At 37.3% G+C, this 18650-nt stretch overlaps 1 protein-coding gene across 2 annotated transcripts in view; it reads left to right on the top strand.

Moving 5' to 3' along the window:
• Positions 1-7740: 7740 nt before the first annotated feature.
• kcnd1 (potassium voltage-gated channel, Shal-related subfamily, member 1) overlaps positions 7741-18650 on the top strand; it is a 79561-nt gene continuing 68651 nt past the window's right edge. The window contains exons 1-4 of one of the 2 annotated variants that reach the window (XM_089119826.1): positions 7741-7806; positions 8797-8942; positions 15513-15587; positions 16667-16778. The gene's annotated coding sequence lies outside the window, so the exon portion shown is untranslated. Of the gene's footprint in view, positions 7807-8796; positions 8943-15403; positions 15588-16666; positions 16779-18650 lie in introns of those variants that run through there. The other variant, XM_089119828.1, reaches the window with a different exon arrangement.

Raw genomic sequence — 18650 nt, 5'->3', positions numbered from 1 at the left:
AACCTAACTACGATTTTGATCTTATAAAATGTGACAGGTTATGATGTCTTTGTTATGACACCTTGACATAAACCAATACATCTCAAACAATGTCATATTTGCAGTACCACCCTTTCAAGTAAAGTGTTACCGTTATTTTGGTTATTGTTGAAAATAGGTAATTTAAAATATCAGTCAGACCAGCATTTTTCTGGTGCAAAAACATGTTCATCTCAAAGACCGCAATAAACTACATTTGAACAGATCAATTTAGACTAACCACCAATTAAAGAGACCATGCTTAAAACATATTAATATATATTTTTGCATGTGGCTACAAAACAAAAGGTATACCGCTATATATATAATTTGCGCAGCAGCTTCAGTGAATCTGTGGTGAAATTGGTTAATTTTAAATAAACCACCTCACATCAGGCGGTTGTTTTGCATCCATGTTGTGCGTTAAAGTCAACTGATGCACATCTAGCCTTGGATTATCCCTTACGAAATCAATATAAATGAGGTATACCGCTCCCTCTGCCAAAAACAGTAATCTTGAACTCAATTATGAAGTGCTTTTTTATTTAATGCCACTAAAACCAATGGAAGTCTTCCAGGTCACTGTTTGACAATCACAGGTACTAAACTGAGCATTAGTGGACTGACTCCAATCAATACCTAATAAAGAAGGGAATCATTCAGGACAGAAAAATTGTAGAATAAAATCAGCAGGATTGAATCATTTCAGCATGGCCGCTCATTATTTTACAAGTTGCTGATTTAATGTAGCCAAGGGGCTCTTCAGCATCTTAAGTGAAATGATTAAAGCATCGATTCGTAGTCTATATGCCTACGCTACACCTCAGGACATTACACTACATCATGGTTAAAGCTCTCCTGTGAGGTCCAACTTCTTGTATTTCTTCATTTTTGACTGGTTTATCACTACAGGTGACTGGCACTCCTTTCACATAATTGTCTTTGCCTCTGGTTATTGTTGAGTATACACAGTAGGGTCGTCTGGCCCTAATTCTGAAGCCTTAGAAATATCAAATTCACTGTTGTAACTCTGCTGTCTGCCTTTGTGTCTTTTGCTGCAGTAATTTAGCCATGAACCCTTGTATTGACGTCAGAGTTGTAGAAATTGAATGCAGTTGATGGAAAGGGTTGGAGAATTACTCCTAAGGGTGTTGGAGAAAACATCCATACTGAAATGATGCTCCCACGATGCCTTTGGTAAGTGTTTTTCCAACAGTCACCAAAACACTGATTACTCACTACTTTAAGTAAAAATGTGCTTTGTTTCACAATTGCCTCTGTTTACTTTCCTAAAAAGTGTTCCTTATCTTACCAGATAATATTCAAAAGAATTTTGAGTTTTTATATTTTTTTTATAAAAAGATGTAGGCTCAAGTGTTGATGGAAAAGATACTGTACGTTATCAGCAGTTTCTTGAAAATGGCTAAAGACTCAGGTGCTCGGGTTACGTTAGACAGGTCTTTCCACCAGCTTGAAACGGTCAAGGTAAAGTTCATGAGGTAAAGGTTCATTTTGAGATGGCACCACATGGTATACATTTAGCATGCTTCATTACCCTGGGTATGCACTGTTAGTGGCCTTTCAAAAGTGAAAAGCATTGCTTAAACCTGGCTTGAAAATTTATGTTTTTAAGCCTGGGTTAATGTAAACCCAGAGTTAAGCTGTTTCAAGCTTTCAAACTGAAAAGGACAAATTTGAAATGAAGCTGTCAAGTTTTTGTTTCTATATTTGCGTTTGAGGATATTGATCAGAGCATTCAATAGGTCCAGAAAGACTTGTACTGTTCTTCAGTGTTCCCAAAATATTTTGCCAGCACATTTCCATAGTTAGAAAGCAAACAGATCTCATTTCCTTCGTCCTCTGGAAAGGTGTTGAATCGCTCTGATGTATTTAAAACCCTTATGATATGACCCTGGATTGTGACCCTGCACTGGGACGCTTTGATATCCTTGACAGATACACAAAGAAAAAAATGTGCTCTGACTGAAGTAGGACAGACCATTAAAGATTAACATGAGGTGAGGTGCATGAAATATTGAAAATGAGGGGCTAGTTAAATGAGTTGTGAAACGCTGTGGACCTGTTATTTCGGTGTTCTGACGATTTGCACCAGCTCAGATTAAGCACCTCCATTCATTAGCATTGTTTGAAAAATATATTTTTATAAGTGCACTAGTTTGTGCCGTTTTTGTATCCGTATCCGTATTTTTGTAGAGTATCCGTCCAGCATACTGGTTTTGCTGGATTTTTCACGCTGTTATAGGACATACCTATTTTCCCCAATGTTCAAAAGACACTTTTTGGACTCATTAAATTACTTTGCCTAAGAGACATAGTTGTGAATATGAAGCAAGCGTAATGAGTGTGTTCTGTTAATGAAAAACGAACTTTTATAAAGATAAGCTCTCACGTTCTTTTTTTGTATGTGTTTTTTCTTTCTTCTTTCTTTCCTTTTTTTCACCACTGGGAATAAAAGTGTCTTAAGGTGAACTCAAGTTTCAGTTCATCTGGTGAAAGAAATCGACAAATTCAGATGTTAAGGCTAATTGAACTGACACTCCAACAACCTTTGAAATCTGTTTTTAATTAAAGGCGGCATGATGAGGTGCCTGGTGTTAAACTTTCATAATTACACTGCTGCAGACACAGAGATTTAGATCGCGGCCTTCAATTCACGATCAACTAACTACATCTCATTTCTCATTTCAGGCCAGTCCTTCTCTGTTGCTTCAGTTATTGAAAGCATGTGAGTAATTCTTGATAATATTTTATATGATATTCTCTTTATACTCTTGCCAAGAATGTTTTACACATTTGTAGCATTTTATTTTATTTGTAGCATTTTATTTTATCCATCCATCCATCCATCTACTCATAAATGCATTATTTATATACATTATATATATTTTTTCTTTATTAGGAACAAGAAGAATAAAAAATTAAATATTGTCAATTTTGATTTCATATTAAAGGTGCATTGTGCAAGTCTCTGAGTTTTTGCAGAACTACGCCCCCTCTGGTGACAAGAGAAACTTCAACCAGAGTAGTGCACGCTTATATATATATGAAAGGAAAGGCATTTGAGTAAATTACACACTTATGTGTTTGTGTGAGGGGAAAACGGGGGTGGTAGAAAACTTCGCTTTTTGTTTCCATCTATCTCCATGTTGAAGTGTTTTATGTGTTTACTGTATCCACTTATGATTGGATTATTATGGAAACATGAACAATATAAAATATTACTTTGTATAGGATCTCGTTTGAGCCCTAGAGCCGAACGGAGATCTCTCCATTTGTTGAAAGCCTTCCCGATGTTGACTCTCATCTTATTCCGACGCCTGGCACTAGTCAAAAGTTTTATTTATTTTATTTTTATTTGTCTTACGTGGAGTTTGCGTTGGGGTTTGGAATGAACTACAAGCCAGTCTCTTTGAATCCATCTTCTACTTTTGTCGAAAGTTGACTAAAGTTGTGTCGCTCGAGTTGTTTTCTCTGATACGGAGAATGCCGGTGAATACACATCCTCACATCCCGAATCCTTCTTATTTATTTTACTGTACAGGATTATAGAGGCGATCACAGTGATCAGAGAAGGGCTCATTCAGCCCATCATGCAATCGTTTAAGCATGTATGGGTTAGAAAAACGGGTGTTTTAAACGTGAAAATTTGCTCAATGAACCTTTATCTTTAAAATTAATCAGGCTGTGTTTTCTTTCTCTATATTTATGGCTTATGTTGATGAAGGAACTAAGTTCAAACTCTCGGTTTCCAGGGTAGTTTTTGTATCTTGTAAATGTTGATATACATGATATAGGCCTTTTAAAATAACCTCTGACCGTGTACCTGCCTTAAAAAGAGCAGACTGGCATATGGAGCGACTGTCTGACCAACATGAGCTTCAGAGAAGTCTTTTCATCCATATTTGATGATAAACAGCATCAGAGAACTGTACTGTAGTTCTGGGCATTTGGAGAGAGTTTCCATAAAGGAAACTCAGAGAATGAAAAAAATGGCCTGCAGCGAATGCGATTCCCCTCGCGTCGTGTATGAGTGATGTGCTTCTTTCATGAGGGGATGGATTGTGCTGCATAAGCTCAAATGTCCCCGACTGTCTCGCCCTCACACATGCTGTGCTTTTCCACTGCCTGTGTGGCCACTCGAGGGTTAATATTTCATGGCCGAAAGATTATTTTTAGATTTCAGCATATTAGCTACATTGATTACCGCTTTGACAGAGTACACATTGTCTCAAAATAAAAGAGAAATGCTGATTGGTCAAAAAAACGTTTTGTCGGTGCTATATTGTGAATATAGTCACAGAAAATGCATTTTTGTTCCTTTTTTTCAATTCAGTCTATTACAATGGGTCTTACTTTACTGCTTTTATTGTGTGCAATAAATTTATACTATTAGGCTAAATTGTAAATTTATACTATTAGACTAAATTTATACTATTAGACTAAAACATTGTCATCGGATTAACCCTCAGGTGCTCTTCGTTTCGGAGTCACACATCTTCCCGGTCAAAAGTGACCGGACACCTAAAAATGAAACTTTCTCCATCCCAGTAAAACCAATGCAATTTATTTTTGTTCTATAATATTTATTCTTTTTAATTTAGTATTTTGAGACAATTTAAATGAATTTATTAATATTTATGCAATATTTATGGTTTATTTTTGCCACAGAAAAATATATATTATTTTCTATATATATATTATTTTCTTCAAAAAAATATTAATGTTGTATTTTAGTTTAATATAGAGTCCAGGCCTTCAGAAAAAAAATATTTTTTGAAGAAAATTAGCACCATCTGGTTACAGTATAGAGAAAAAGCGTAGAATCATGGTGTAACCACTTGATGGCATGTACAGCTCTCTATTGAGAGGCATGTGAATTCCCCAGCTGTTTATGAACACATTTTTGTTATTGTTGTTGGTGGATTTGTGTATATATAGTTGAAACAATCTCAAAAACTATTTCTTATAAAAAAAATGACAAACAAATATTCACATTTTTTTTTTTCTTTATTTTTACAATTTCCCATTCATTTCCTATGGGGTCATTTTTGATCAAAGACCACAAGTGTGACTATTTTTTTTTAAGACCACTTAGCATGCTCAGATCATGACCTCAATTTTTTTGTGTGTTCACATACATAATGCCATAAAAGTCACCAAGTTTCGTAACATCGCGATGAAGCTGTGATTTTTAAAAATTCAAAACATACTTTTTGTAATCAAAATTTATTGGTGTGTATGTGTATAAAAGTGTGTTTGTATGTGTGTGTGTGTGTGTGTGTGTTGGTGGGTGTGTCTGTTTTGCACTCTAGATGTTGTAGAGTGTCACCCCTTTCTTGCGGTGTACTTTTTTTTTTAGAATTGTGGCCGATTTGTAGATTGTACATACAGAAATTCAGCGAATTTTTTTTTGTATCAATTTCCCATTCATTTCCTATGGGTTGTCATTTTTGACAGAAGAGCAAAAGTGTGACTCATTTTTTTACGACCACTTAAATTGCTCGAATCATGACCTCAATTTTTTTGTGTGTTCACATACCCAATGCCATAAAAGTCACCAAGTTTCGTAATTTTCTGAAGAAGCTGTGATTTTTAAATATTCAAAACAGATTTCTTTAATCACAATTTATTGGTGTTTTTGTGTATAAAAGTGTGTGTGTATGTGTGTGCGTAGGGGTGGGTATGTCTGTTTTGCACTCTTGATGTTTTACAGTGTCACCCCTTCAATGCTGAGCACTTTTTTTCTGCATCGTGGCCGATTTGTAGATTGTACACACAAAAATTCTCAAAGTTTTTGTGTTTTTGTCAATTTCAATAAATAAATACTATTTTTATTCTATCATCATCTGTCCATGAGGTATTTATTTATTTGTTATCATTCTGTCTAGTCCTTTTCATTTGCTTTGCTTATAGGGGGCCCTATTTTAACAATCCAAGCTCATGGTCTAAAGCACACAGCGCAAGTGCACTTAGGGTGTGTCTAAATCCCCTTTTGCTTGTTTAATGACGGGAAAAATGGTTGGTTTTTACCTCTTTTAACCACAGCCACGTCCAAGTGATCTAAGGGCGCGGGCGCTTTGGTCTGCGAAAGCGCCGGAAGTGATCTCTCGCGCGAGTACGTCATTCATTGTTTACGCAGAGAATTCGGAAGCGCTACCTTTCACTGTGAAGATCTAAACATATTTAGATATACAGGAAATCGCAATGGAAGACGATTTTGATACATCAACAAACGACGTTGAATTTGTTTTCGCAACTGCGCGAGAGATCACTTCCGGCGTTTTCCAGAACGAAGCGCCCGCGGCCTCAGATCACTTGGATGTGGCTGTGATTACAAGAGGTAAAAACTATATAAATACTGTTCGTTTTCTCACACAAACCGCTCGTTTCGTGTCTTAGGCCATCAATGTGTACTTACGTTTACGAGTCATTAAATCATGTTTAATCTGGACTTCTCTGTGCATGCTCTTTGAGGAGGACCTCCATTATATGACTGACAGACAAGAACGGTTTGACCTAAAAATATCAAAATTGAAAATACTGTTGAAACAAAGACACCTGCATCTTGGATGCCCTTGAGGTAAGCTAAAACATACCAAAAATTAATTTCAAAGTGAACTATCCCTTTAAGGAGCTGGTCAAAGGTTTTGTCTGATGCCTTCAGCACTTGTTGGCCATGAGCAGATGTGTTATACAACACAAACAGACAATGGACTGATAAAGAAAAATGGAGGCAATCATTCACTTGTCCTCAGCCTATCACAACGAAATATAACTCAATTATTTCTTGTCAGCGGATGAGAAATGTTAAACGTGACATCAGAGTGGAACGACTTTCACACCGAATGCGCAAAATCTAAGAATCCGTGTTGTGCCAGCTAAGATGTGCTGGTGCGTGCATTATGCTGAAATGTGTGGACAGATCTGTCACAAGCTGTTGGTGGAGAACGTGTCACACCAGGACATCCGTATGTGAGAAAATGCCACTTGATTGAACATTTGTACGTGTTTATGACCTCATAATGTTATACTTTTTGGTATGATTTTGGACTTCCTGGCTTGCCATTGCATTTATTGTGTGAATAAATCAATATATTTGAAATCACTTTATTCATGCAATAGGGGCGTGTTGTCACTGGATGTCAATGTGTGTTTAATGAACTCTGTATCTTTTTTTCCAGGACAATTAATTAGCACATGTGTAGCCAAGACTTTAAGGTATATAAACTGACTGGAATATTCACTGGAAGTGTGATTAGCCTCACATTAAGTAAGGACTTGTAGTTAATTAGTATTATTGAGTATCTGCTTATGTAAATACACTGTAACATGAAGACTGTAATGTAAGTTGTGACTTAATATCCTTCACCTAATACTGATCATGTACAGGGCTTGATTTCCTTAAAGACACAGTTCAGTCATGTCATTCCAAACAGGCATGTTAATGTTTTCTGTGCAAATATATGTATGTAAAATGTTATCTAACAATTATCTTTTCTATACAGCAGCCCAAATCGTTTGTGTTCGAGTGAAAAAAAATAACAACACACATGATATGAAGGTGAGTAAATAATGACGGATCTCTGAAATGTGAGCTAACCGTTTAAACTAATTTGCATGTTTTGAACACTTCAGGAAGTGATGTCACCATTGTGGATGTGATGTAACCTTGATGCTATTTTAAAACGTTGTCTGATTCAAAGTGTGTCTAGTCTCCTTTGGACAGACATAACAGAGATGAGAGAGGAAGAGCAGAGGGAAGGAAAGGTGAGAGAGGCCTGGAGTCTTGAGTCACTAGTTAAAAATTTACTAGTTTCTTGATTTCTTTTTGCTGCTGTCTATAAATAGCTCCTTCTCTCAGCTTAACAAAGAAACATGGGACATCTGTATGGGAGCTCTCATCTCTGCGCTCCCATTAAAGTATTAAACGGCACGACGCTTGTTACTCTTTTCCCGGATGATCTGAGATCAGCTCCCATCCAGACGTTCATTATCTACTGTAGTTCATTTCCCTCTCTGGGTCGTTGTAAACATGTTTGCTTGAGGGTCATAATTACGTCAGCATCATTTTTTAATGAGACTGTGGGTACTGAAAAAATCCTCATGTGATGTCTTGGAGAACAGGAAGTTGAAGGAATAGTTCATCTAAAAAAATCAAGTTGTTTTAAATCTGCTTTTTAAATCCTACTTTTTATCCTGTGCAACACAAAAGGAGATCTTAGACAGGAGGGCAGAGTCTGCCAAGCTCCCAACATGACAAAAGGCACCCTAGAAGAATTGACAAAGAGTTGTACGCTAAATTTCAAGTTTTCTGAAGCCATGCATTAGATTAGCCCATTGGTTCTCACATGTTTTGAGATTGAGAAAGGTAGAATAAGCGATTTCTGAGTCATGTATTTATATATACAGTGATGTAACGTAAAGTCAACGGCATTAATAGCACGCCAAAAATGAAAATACGAATTGGCATGTCATACATACGCCATTTCATGAGAACAGTCTGGGTTTTGCTTTTTTTCACAGAACCAAGATATGCTGTTGTTGTAATGTTAGCTATAGTAAAGGGACAGCTTGTCGTTGTTTGTCTGAAGCTGGTGTTCTCATTTGGCTCTGCAATGAGCACCACTTGAAAATCAATAGTGTTTCTCAGAAATCACTTACTGCACCTTTAAGTTTGTCACAATACCAAAAAAAAATGCAGGTATTGCTCTACCAAGTGATTTTGTTGGTTGTTGCCTTGTCTTTGTGCCTTTGCAGGTGTGGTGTAAAACACTGGAAAAGGATGCATGGACTCTTCTCATCTGAACGTCAGTGTGTAAGAATGTCTGCCGGGTGGGACACATGCCGTGGTATTGCAGCAGAGTGATAGGACAATCCTCTTAATTGAGGCTGGATGAATCAAGGTGCTGTAGGTCGAAATCTGTTCCTAAGAACCGTTTATCTGAGTCTAAATCGAGAAATCGGTCTTGAAACGGCTCCATTTTTGTGCCAACTGATCCTATACGTCAGTCCAGAAGAGATAGCGGGGAGCTTTTTATTTGAGCTTTGATATGAAGACATTCTTTATAGTCACAGTTAGTGAAAATGACTGAAACCCTTTATTGTGCATACAAACCAATAGCCAAAACACCAAAGTAAAAGCATCCTATCTTATGCTAATTTTCATTTAAAGTAATTTGTGGGATTTTCCTACTTGACTTCCAACCATAAAAGTAAATCTCATAAACTGTATAGGTTTTTTTTTTTGTTTTTTGTTTTTTTCATTTTCATGACAATTTATACTCCCTTCCAATATGTAAATATTCATTGAGAAGATTCATAAAATCTTAATTCGGTGGATGCATGAAAAAATTAGTCTCCTGTATCCCAAATCTTCACAGTCGCTCCTCTCATCCCTGTCATTGTCCAATTTGGTATTAATTGACATTAACAATTTTTCTGCCTGTTGAGTCCATCTAGAACCCCCAGTGAACAACTATTTCCAATGCCTGATTAAACAAAAACCAGTTATGTGTATGACTCAAAATATACGTAGGGTATAGCCTAAGCAAGCTGATTGGCCAAGAATGCAGAGTGGTTTACTTGTAAAAAAGTAAACTAACTAAAACACAAAGAACAAGAAATATTTAATTCCACATTTGGTAGATTTGGTTATATACTGTTACATGTTACCAAATGTAAAAGATTTTTCAGGAAATGGAATTGCTTTTAGGCAGGCTGAATTGTTCATGACATCATTATTGTTCTGCGCTAAATTTCATTTATAAAACGGATTGTCCCAGACGGTTCTTGATTCTGATTGGTTGAGCCGCATTCTAGCATTGTAAATTACTCTTGCAGTTTTACTGCGCCAAAGAAATTGTTTCAAAATGTCAGATTTTGTTGTATATAGTTTTTCTCCAGGTAACGAACACCCAAGACATATGCAAAAAAAGGAATGAGGCCTAGTTGAGTTGCGTTAGTGGCTTGTTAAAACCAGTGTTGGGTGTAACTAAGTACTAAGTACTTAGTTACTGTAATTTAATTACTTTTCCCTTGAAAATGTAAAGTAAGGGATTACTCTTCATTTATCGTTTAATTACAGTTACTTCTGATGTAATTGAGGTAAATACTTGTATAGATCAATCCGATCTTACAGCGATTCGTATGCATTTTATGAGGTGTCTAAATTGTACGACCTGTACAAATTCGTATGAATATTGTAAAATATGTATGAAAAAAAGTGTGAAATGTCATGAGATCAGACAGAAAACAATAGTGGGTTTAACATCAAAATGTATTGTCTGATGTTAAAAAGTATGTTTTTATAATGTAACCTTCTCCACCTTTGAAGTTTAAGAATAATTGTAATTTTATAGTATTTATTTGAAAGAATTAAAACAGATTCATGTCTATCCTTGTATTATTCAGCTGGTTGAGAATGATATGGGATTTTGAAAGTAATTAGTAATTAAAAGTAATTAAATACTTTTTGGAGAGAGTAATTAGTACAGTAATCTAATTACACTGTTGAAGAGGTAATTAGTAACTAGTAATTAATTACTTTTTTAGAGTAACTTACCCAACACTGGTTAAAACTATGGAACCCTTAGTGTTACCAATTATTCTCATATATAAATATAGGGGTGGTGATGGCGCAGTGGATAAGACACATGCCTTTGGTGTGAGAGACCCAGGTTCAAATCCACTGTGAGACACCAATGTGTCCCTGAGCAAGACACTTAACCCCTAGTTAATCTTCTGACATATATAGCAATTGTAAGTCGCTTTGGATAAAAGCGTCAGCTAAATGTAAATGTAAATTAAAAAATTTTAATACAGTTTTAAAAAGATGCCTTGCACAGCATCTTCATTTAAAACACAACAGACCACATTTGTGGAAATGTTTGTTGGAAAAAACTAGTTTTTCTGATTCCTCCATGATGATCCAGATGGCGTTTTGTGTGTGGATTTTAAACCGCAGCTTGTCGGTTTGAATCGGGCTGCTGAAACAAAAGGCTTGCCCGCACACTCACCGTCCAAAATGAATACCGACAATCTGATTCGGCTTAATCTCCGAAGCCCAAACCCACATGCTCCATCAGCAGCTCTGGAGGTGTCAGTCTTTGCAGCATCTCCTAATCCTCTATTTTTTTTTTGTGACTGTTGACTGTAAGGACTTTACAGTCCTCTCTGAAGGAAGGAGGGCCTCATCGCTGGATGGAATTTCAGCTCTTGGCTCGTCATCTCTGAAGTGGCCAGAGATTATCTGTTTGTTTGGGGTATCGATCCGTCACTTGAGCCTGCTCGTTGGAACCAAATACACGTTCAGATGGGACTTTCACCCGGGTTAAATTCGGACCTCAGAGGCCCCGCGGCTTAACCGTGAACGACAACATTTATAACTTAATGACAACTGTTTTGGAGTCCGCACAGGATGACTAATTCAACTCGATGGTCAATTTTATCTCACAGGAGTGCCCTCTTCAATTCTTCTCTCCATATGGGCTGTTTACCCTGTCCAATTCATTAGCCACTCTGGGCTCTTGTAAAACCGTGTCCGGTGATGCACTGGAGCAGAGCTGCTATTGATGGTGACAGTCCATTAAATTCTCCATCAAGAGGCGGTTCGATGGCCAGAACTCCTTGTTTAAATGTAGTACTGCCTGGCCAGAGCAACCAGCCTCTGTTTATCTCTAAACCAAACTGTGTGTGGTTTTTTTTTTTTTTTTTGACTGACTATATTTTAAAAATATCTCTTGCATTGCAAAAATAGCTTTTTAATAAGATTTGATCGATTTTTTTTCAAACTGGAAACGAAGCCTAGCGTAATGAGATGCATAAGGTGTCAAGACTTGTTTTCAGAGAGTGTATGTTTAATACTGCACTTGCAGATATTTTCACTTGTTTTGCATATAAACAAGTTGAAAAACTTGCCAGTGCAATAAGACAATACTATTAGATTCAAGATGCAGTCTATGAAACGCTTTATGTCTTCAGGAAAATTGCATCTCATTGATATTTTAGTATTATTTATATAGGATTTATTAATATTTAGAATTTCCTTTTATTTTAAACAGTGATGCGCGGGTCAATGTATAAACAACCCGCAACCGACCGACGTTTTCAACTACCCGCCCGCAACTCGGACCGCAAAAAAAAAAAACATTGTACTCGACCCGCTTCCTGACCGCATTTTTTTAAAGTAGTAAATGCTCATCGGAGCGTTATTGGGCCATATAGACGTGTAACAACACAGCATCGCAAGAAGACGTAGGCCTACACATAACAAAGGCAAAGCCAGCACTTTGGTCATCATCTTTCATTATTTCAGCAAATGTCTCCCACACTTTTACTCTTTCTATTTGTGTGTTTGCGGAGCTTCCACTCCCCAGTCTTCACCTTTTCTCTTGCCGCCTCCATCTCTCTGCAGACTGTAGTGATCATCGTAGACACGGCCGGTTCGTGAACGAATCGTTCTTTTGAACCGGTTCTTTTTAGTGAACCGGTCGAACCAGTACACTCGAACTGAATCGTTCTGGCGTCTTGCGTCAGTGCTGATCCACAAGTTACTAAAGTTACTCACTTTCAGACATGCCTGACAGTCGCCTCCGAATCGAAAGAACCGAGACATGTTGCTGCCACTGTTGAGAGAAGTGATCAGCACGAGCAGCTGATACTGCGTATACCGAACGCACAGGCACAGCGGTTCTCGAATCACTAGTATAGAACCGAGAACTGTTTAGACTGAGCTCGTGTGTTATCTTCGTGCCAGTTATTCAGCCAATAATGTGTAGGGCTGTATATTTTTTATCAAAAACTGTGTCTAGTACTATATATACAAATGTTTAATTGGCATCTTTTTTTCAAACGACCCGACCGACCGCGACCCGAATATCATTAAAAACATTTTTGGATGACCCGTAACTGCGGGTAACCGCGGGTGACCGCAGGCACTCGCTCATTTCGGATCAACCCGCGCATCACTGATTTTAAAATATTTTCAGTTTTCATTCAAGATGAGTGGCGTGCTCAATTCCTTTTAAAAAAGTTCAACCTGGGTGCTCTTCGGTCCAAGGTAGGACATCAAGGAAACAGTAGAGAAAAGAATCTCTGATGACCACGCGTGGGCTTTTTAAATTTGTCCGTTTAGGACATGTCATTTGTATAATAAAGACATTTTAATGAAGGAGTGCCTCGGTCATCAGAGATTCTTTTCTCTACTGTTCCATTTTCAGTTTTCATTTTAGTTTTTTTAGTAATATTGTAACTAATTACTTTTGGTTTTTAACGTCTAGTTTTAATTTATTTCAGTTGTCGTTTTCGCACTTTTAACTCAAATTTCAAAGTTTCTTTAAACAGTCTGTACACTTACAAAGTTCTCAATGCTTCGTTTTGCATGCAGGGACCCTCATTATGTTACTGTGTTAGTGTGGGGCTATTTTTAACCTTGTTAGTGGTATAAACTAGCGATTTCTTTTTACTTAGTTAATGCCCCCATTACTAGCGTTATACACTAAACAGTTTTTAGAGATAAAACTCTTTACATTCGATTATCATGAAAACAAATCTCAGAGAACTGTTGACTAAGTACCAATGTTTTATTAGACCAAATTTTCATTTTGCGCCGGAGTTCTCCTTTAAGCTTAAAATTTGTGTTTTATTTCAGCTTTATTTTAATACACAAAAAATATTTTGAATGGTTTAAGTGAACAATATCAACAATATTTCTCAAGTGAATTAATTTGAAGAATTTTTAGATATTTTTTAATGGAAAACAAGACAAACCTGCTCATTAAGAATTCCATTTTTTCAGTGTTCCAGTTTATTAGTTTCAGCCATATACTTGAGTTACATTTTCAAAGAAGTTTTCTATTGAATTTACTTTAGATTTCATGCCAAAATGCAAATTCTGTTGTTATTTACCGTGTTCTAAATTTGTGTCGTATATGTACACGTTGCTTTTTCCATGTAATTTGACTTTATGGCAATATGATGTTCTAAATCTTCTATAGTCACGCAGTGGCTTTTATTATGAGTAATGCATTTATATAACATGTTTTTTTTCTTTTATAGATGATGAGTTTGGGAAATGAATCTCTTTATGTAACTAATAGCAGAGGAGAGTGTTGATCTTTTGAAAACAGTCATTATTTTTGCCATTCAGATTAGTGATGCTAAAAAATTATGCACATTAATATCAGCCTTTTCTTCAGTATTTCTTTTTACGCTCATAATGCAAGTCCCATTCCAATTGTACAGTGAAGATTTCTTTGACCAGATTCGACAAACACTAAACCCTTTTTGCGTCAGGCAGTCGCAGTGGAAGATTAAATTGCGTTGTGGCAGTGGCGGCACAGTCAGTCCGTGGCTTCATCCATTATCAATCGTCTACTGGAGGCTTAAGAAAGGTTGACATGCCACAGCCAGACATGATAATGAAAGAGATACGGGATCGGTGCTGACGAGGGGTCAGTGAACGGCCCTGAATGAGTTCATATTGATTTCATGACCAGGTCCGCCTTTACATGCAACATCGTGCTGTCCTGAAAAAGTTGATGTTGTGCTTAGACGAAATGTCCAAACAAAATAAAGCTCATGATTCCTATTTCAGGCAAAGGTAAGATGGATGGTTCAGGTCATGCTACTGATGCACAATTGGATGCTTCAACCCCACTGACATTCATATAATAGGCATGTCCAAGACATTATTCCAAAACAAATCGTGGCTTGACCAGAAACCGCTCTCAGATTACTAAACCATTTATACAATCAAAGTAGCTGATATGTGAGCCACTACAATACTTGACCCAGTTTCCAATGGTGATTTGAGAATGTGCACAGATTTTCCTTCCTGCATTGTTGTCTAATTGCGTCAATTGAAAGTTGTGGATGATCCAAAAGGTCTGTGACCTGTTTGAGACATTTTTTTGGTGTGTTTAAAGAAGCGCACTCCACAAATAACCAGAGCATATTGGTAAACAGTTGTCAGAAACAATCAAGTAATTGGCCCTGAAAGTTCTTTACTGGCTGATGTCATGGAGTTAAATTAGCTTTATCGTATGCAGGGCCCTTAGAGGGCTTCATATCACAGATCTATTATCCACTAACAGCCTGAAGTGCTGGCTTTCTCAAACTGAAGGTTTTTCTGTAGATTTCCAAATGATTCTTTTTTTAAGTACTGACTTCGTAATGAAAGGAAATACTTCGATTGGCAAGGCCTTGTTTAACTCTTTTATGGTTTGTTCCCCATATGTTAGTATTTTATCCTCACCTTTTGAAGCCTCACATTGTAGTTCTTTCTGCAACAGTTTAAAGTTATAAATGAAAAATATAAATGTTTTGAAAGTGCTGTGATGCATTTCTTCTTTGTCATTTTAATGGAGAGTGGCATTGATTATATTACTGAAGTTATTTATTTGGAAGTGTTTATTGTAATGTAATTTTATTTGGGCATACATTTCACAATTCTGATTTATTTTTCATGTCTTCAGAAAAGGCCAGAAGAAGAGTGCACTACTGATTTTACCAATGTGGATGAGTCAGGCTTTTAAAAACATGAATTAAAGGTAACTGATAGTGATTCATTCAATTTGAGTTTGAAGGAGTTCCAAGTTCCAGAAGAGTTTTAAATATCAGTTGATAAAGCAGATGGATGGATGAGTGGATGGATGGATGGATGGATGGTTAGATGGATTGGTGGATGGATAGATGGATGGGTGGATGGATGGATGGATGAGTGGGTGGGTGGATGGATGGGTGAATCGATGGATGGATGGATGGATGGATGGATAGATGGGTGGGTGGGTGGATGGATGGACGGATGAATCGATGGGTCGGTGGGTGGGTGGGTTGATGGATAGATGGGTGAATGGATGGATGGATGGATGGATGGATGGATGGGTGAATGGATGGATGGGTGGGTGAATGGATGGGTGAATGGATGGATGGATGGGTGAATGGATAAGTGGACGAACGGATGGGTGGATGAAGGGATAGGTGAATCGATGGATGGGTGAATGGATGGAAGGATGGCTGAATGGATGGGTGGACGAATGGATGGGTGAATGGATGGGTGGACGAATGAATGGGTGGATGGATGGATGGATGGATGGATGGATGGATGGATGGATGGATGGATGGATGGGTGGGTGGATGGATGGATGGATGGGTGGGTGGGTGGGTGGATGGGTGAATGGATGGGTGGGTGGGTGGATGGATGGATGGATGGATGGATGGGTGGGTGGGTGGGTGGATGGGTGAATGGATGGATGGATGGGTGAATGGATGGATGGATGGGTGGATGGATGGATGGATGGATGGATGGGTGGATGGATGGGTGGATGGATGGATGGGTGGGTGAATGGATGGGTGGATGAATGGATGGATGGGTGGGTGGATGGATGAATGAATTGATAGATATATTGACTGATTGATTTACTATGAATGCAGCTTTAAGATGAATGTTTATAAAATGGATCATTTCAGTCCTGGCCTCTGATTGGCCAGTACAATTTTCCTGCCTTGCTGAGAAATCAAAGACAAAGTTAACGTAAAGAATACATCTGTCAATAGTCTTGTAAGAACATTGACCTTAGGCCTTCAGAAGTAGGATGTCTAAATAGTTTCCCCCCTCTGTAACTCACAGATGTAGAATATTCCTCACCAAACCAGAAAAAAGGAACATGTCAAATAGGAGGACCCAGCAGTCCATGCGTAGACTTTGAGGAGGAGGATGAGGGCTGAGCATTTGGGACAAGGTAGGAAATGTTTAACCACCTTCTATATGTTCTATTTTGCTATCATCCAACGTCAGATTTACCCGACCCTAAATGTTATGAAATAATAAGCAAACTGTACATCTCACTTTCTTTTATAGTGGCTCAGAATCTCATGCTGATATGACTTCAATTTCAGACAATAGCAGTGTCCGCTGTTTCCGCATTGACGTTTTGCTGTAGTGAATAAAAATGATGGAGGAGAAATATAGATGGGGCAAACGAGAGTGGCCATTAAAAGCAGGCAATTTGGGTAATAGGAATCATTATAGAGTCATCATGAATAAATAATGTTTCTTTCCTTTATATTCAGCTCTCTCTATCTCTATATCAATACTGGACTCAGCAGGGTTTCCACATGCTAGCTTTTTAGGTCTGTCCTGGAAAGGGAGTGAGGGTGGCGTAATTGAAATCTAATCAAGTCGATGAGTCAAGGGAGGAGAACTTGCATGAGGGAAACTCTCCTTTGAATTAGAAAGAGATAAGGGCTGATGGGAAAATCAGTGATTTGTATTTTCAGTATGTATGGAGTCAGTATGGAAAAGTGTCTGTTTCATTTTTAACCTGCTAATGTACATCATCACAGAAACATCTGAATCACTGGAGAAGAAATAATCCTTGTTCTTTTAGAAAGATTGGAACCATGGCAACTAGAACTGACATCTTGAGCAGCTTTATAAAACATGTGAAGGACAATAATGTCTTCTTTTTCTACACATTTTTTGCACATTAAATGCAAATAGATCAAGTTTAAGGAGGTTTACTTTCCTAAGTTTTGTTTTAATACTCCCCAGTTGTTGTTTTTTTCTTTTCTTCTAAATGTTCTCCTTGAGTTGCACTCAAAGCACTTTCCATTGCTTTGCCATTAACAACGGAAACATGCTGTCAAATGTAATTAGGCAGGGAGCTTATCTGCACAAAATATCTACACATCCCAGAATGTACATCATATATCATGCTAGCTGTACAATGTACAATTTGTGTTTATAACAAGGTAGCTTACACAAATTATTATTATTATTATTATTGCCAACATACAAGTTGGTACTTGTTTTGTTCAAGTTTGTCCAGAAGCACTGGGTATTTGCTGCTAATGTCACCAAAATAAGAAATTAAAATGACCAAGAGATTGTGAATGCATTTTGCACTTTTTGACATCCATATTATTAATTTTGCTATTTATTAATATAAATTTTTATGATACTTCAGAAATCAGTCTGATATGCTGATTTGAAGAAACATTTAATAAATGCTTTAATATGTCTAATAAATACAATTAATTAATTGATTAATTAATTAATGCAAATAAATCTGGGAAGAAAAAAGAAACGACTTAACCTTTGAACGGTAGTGGATAATATATTCATACAAAATATACTTAAACTATAAACATAATAAAATAGAATTCTAAAATAGAATTATAACACATATGTACATACAAACGTATACTGGAAACTGGTTACTATGGTAAATATTGTAGGGGTTAATACATCATTCATGATGGTATGTGTGTTTATCAAAGCTCCCTGTGACGAGCAAATGCTGCTTATAGAGAGCTGACCCTCAAATGAAGAGTCCCTCCAGGGAGGTAAAAAATCACATGCAAGCGAAAGTTTATGTGTTCCCCTGCTCCCAGAGTCCTCAGTGCCGCCCATCGCTCATTCACAGCACACGATAACAGTCCCTGTAATAACATCAGCAGCAGGCCTGCCGAGTTTTATCTGCATAAAAGTGTGGACTACACACATCCATCAATTAGATTGTTTTGGAGGGCAGAGAGAAACTCCAGCGGCATTGCAGCGGAGATTAAACTTTTATTAAAGATGGACATTCAATGTTTTGTGCCTAAATTTA

The sequence above is a fragment of the Pimephales promelas genome, chromosome 14 (assembly GCF_988280905.1).
Source record: "Pimephales promelas chromosome 14, fPimPro1.hap1.1, whole genome shotgun sequence".
In the NCBI taxonomy this organism is placed as follows: domain Eukaryota; kingdom Metazoa; phylum Chordata; class Actinopteri; order Cypriniformes; family Leuciscidae; genus Pimephales; species Pimephales promelas.
The sequence above is the reverse complement of the archived record's forward strand: the minus strand, read 5'-3'. Positions and strand labels throughout refer to the sequence as shown.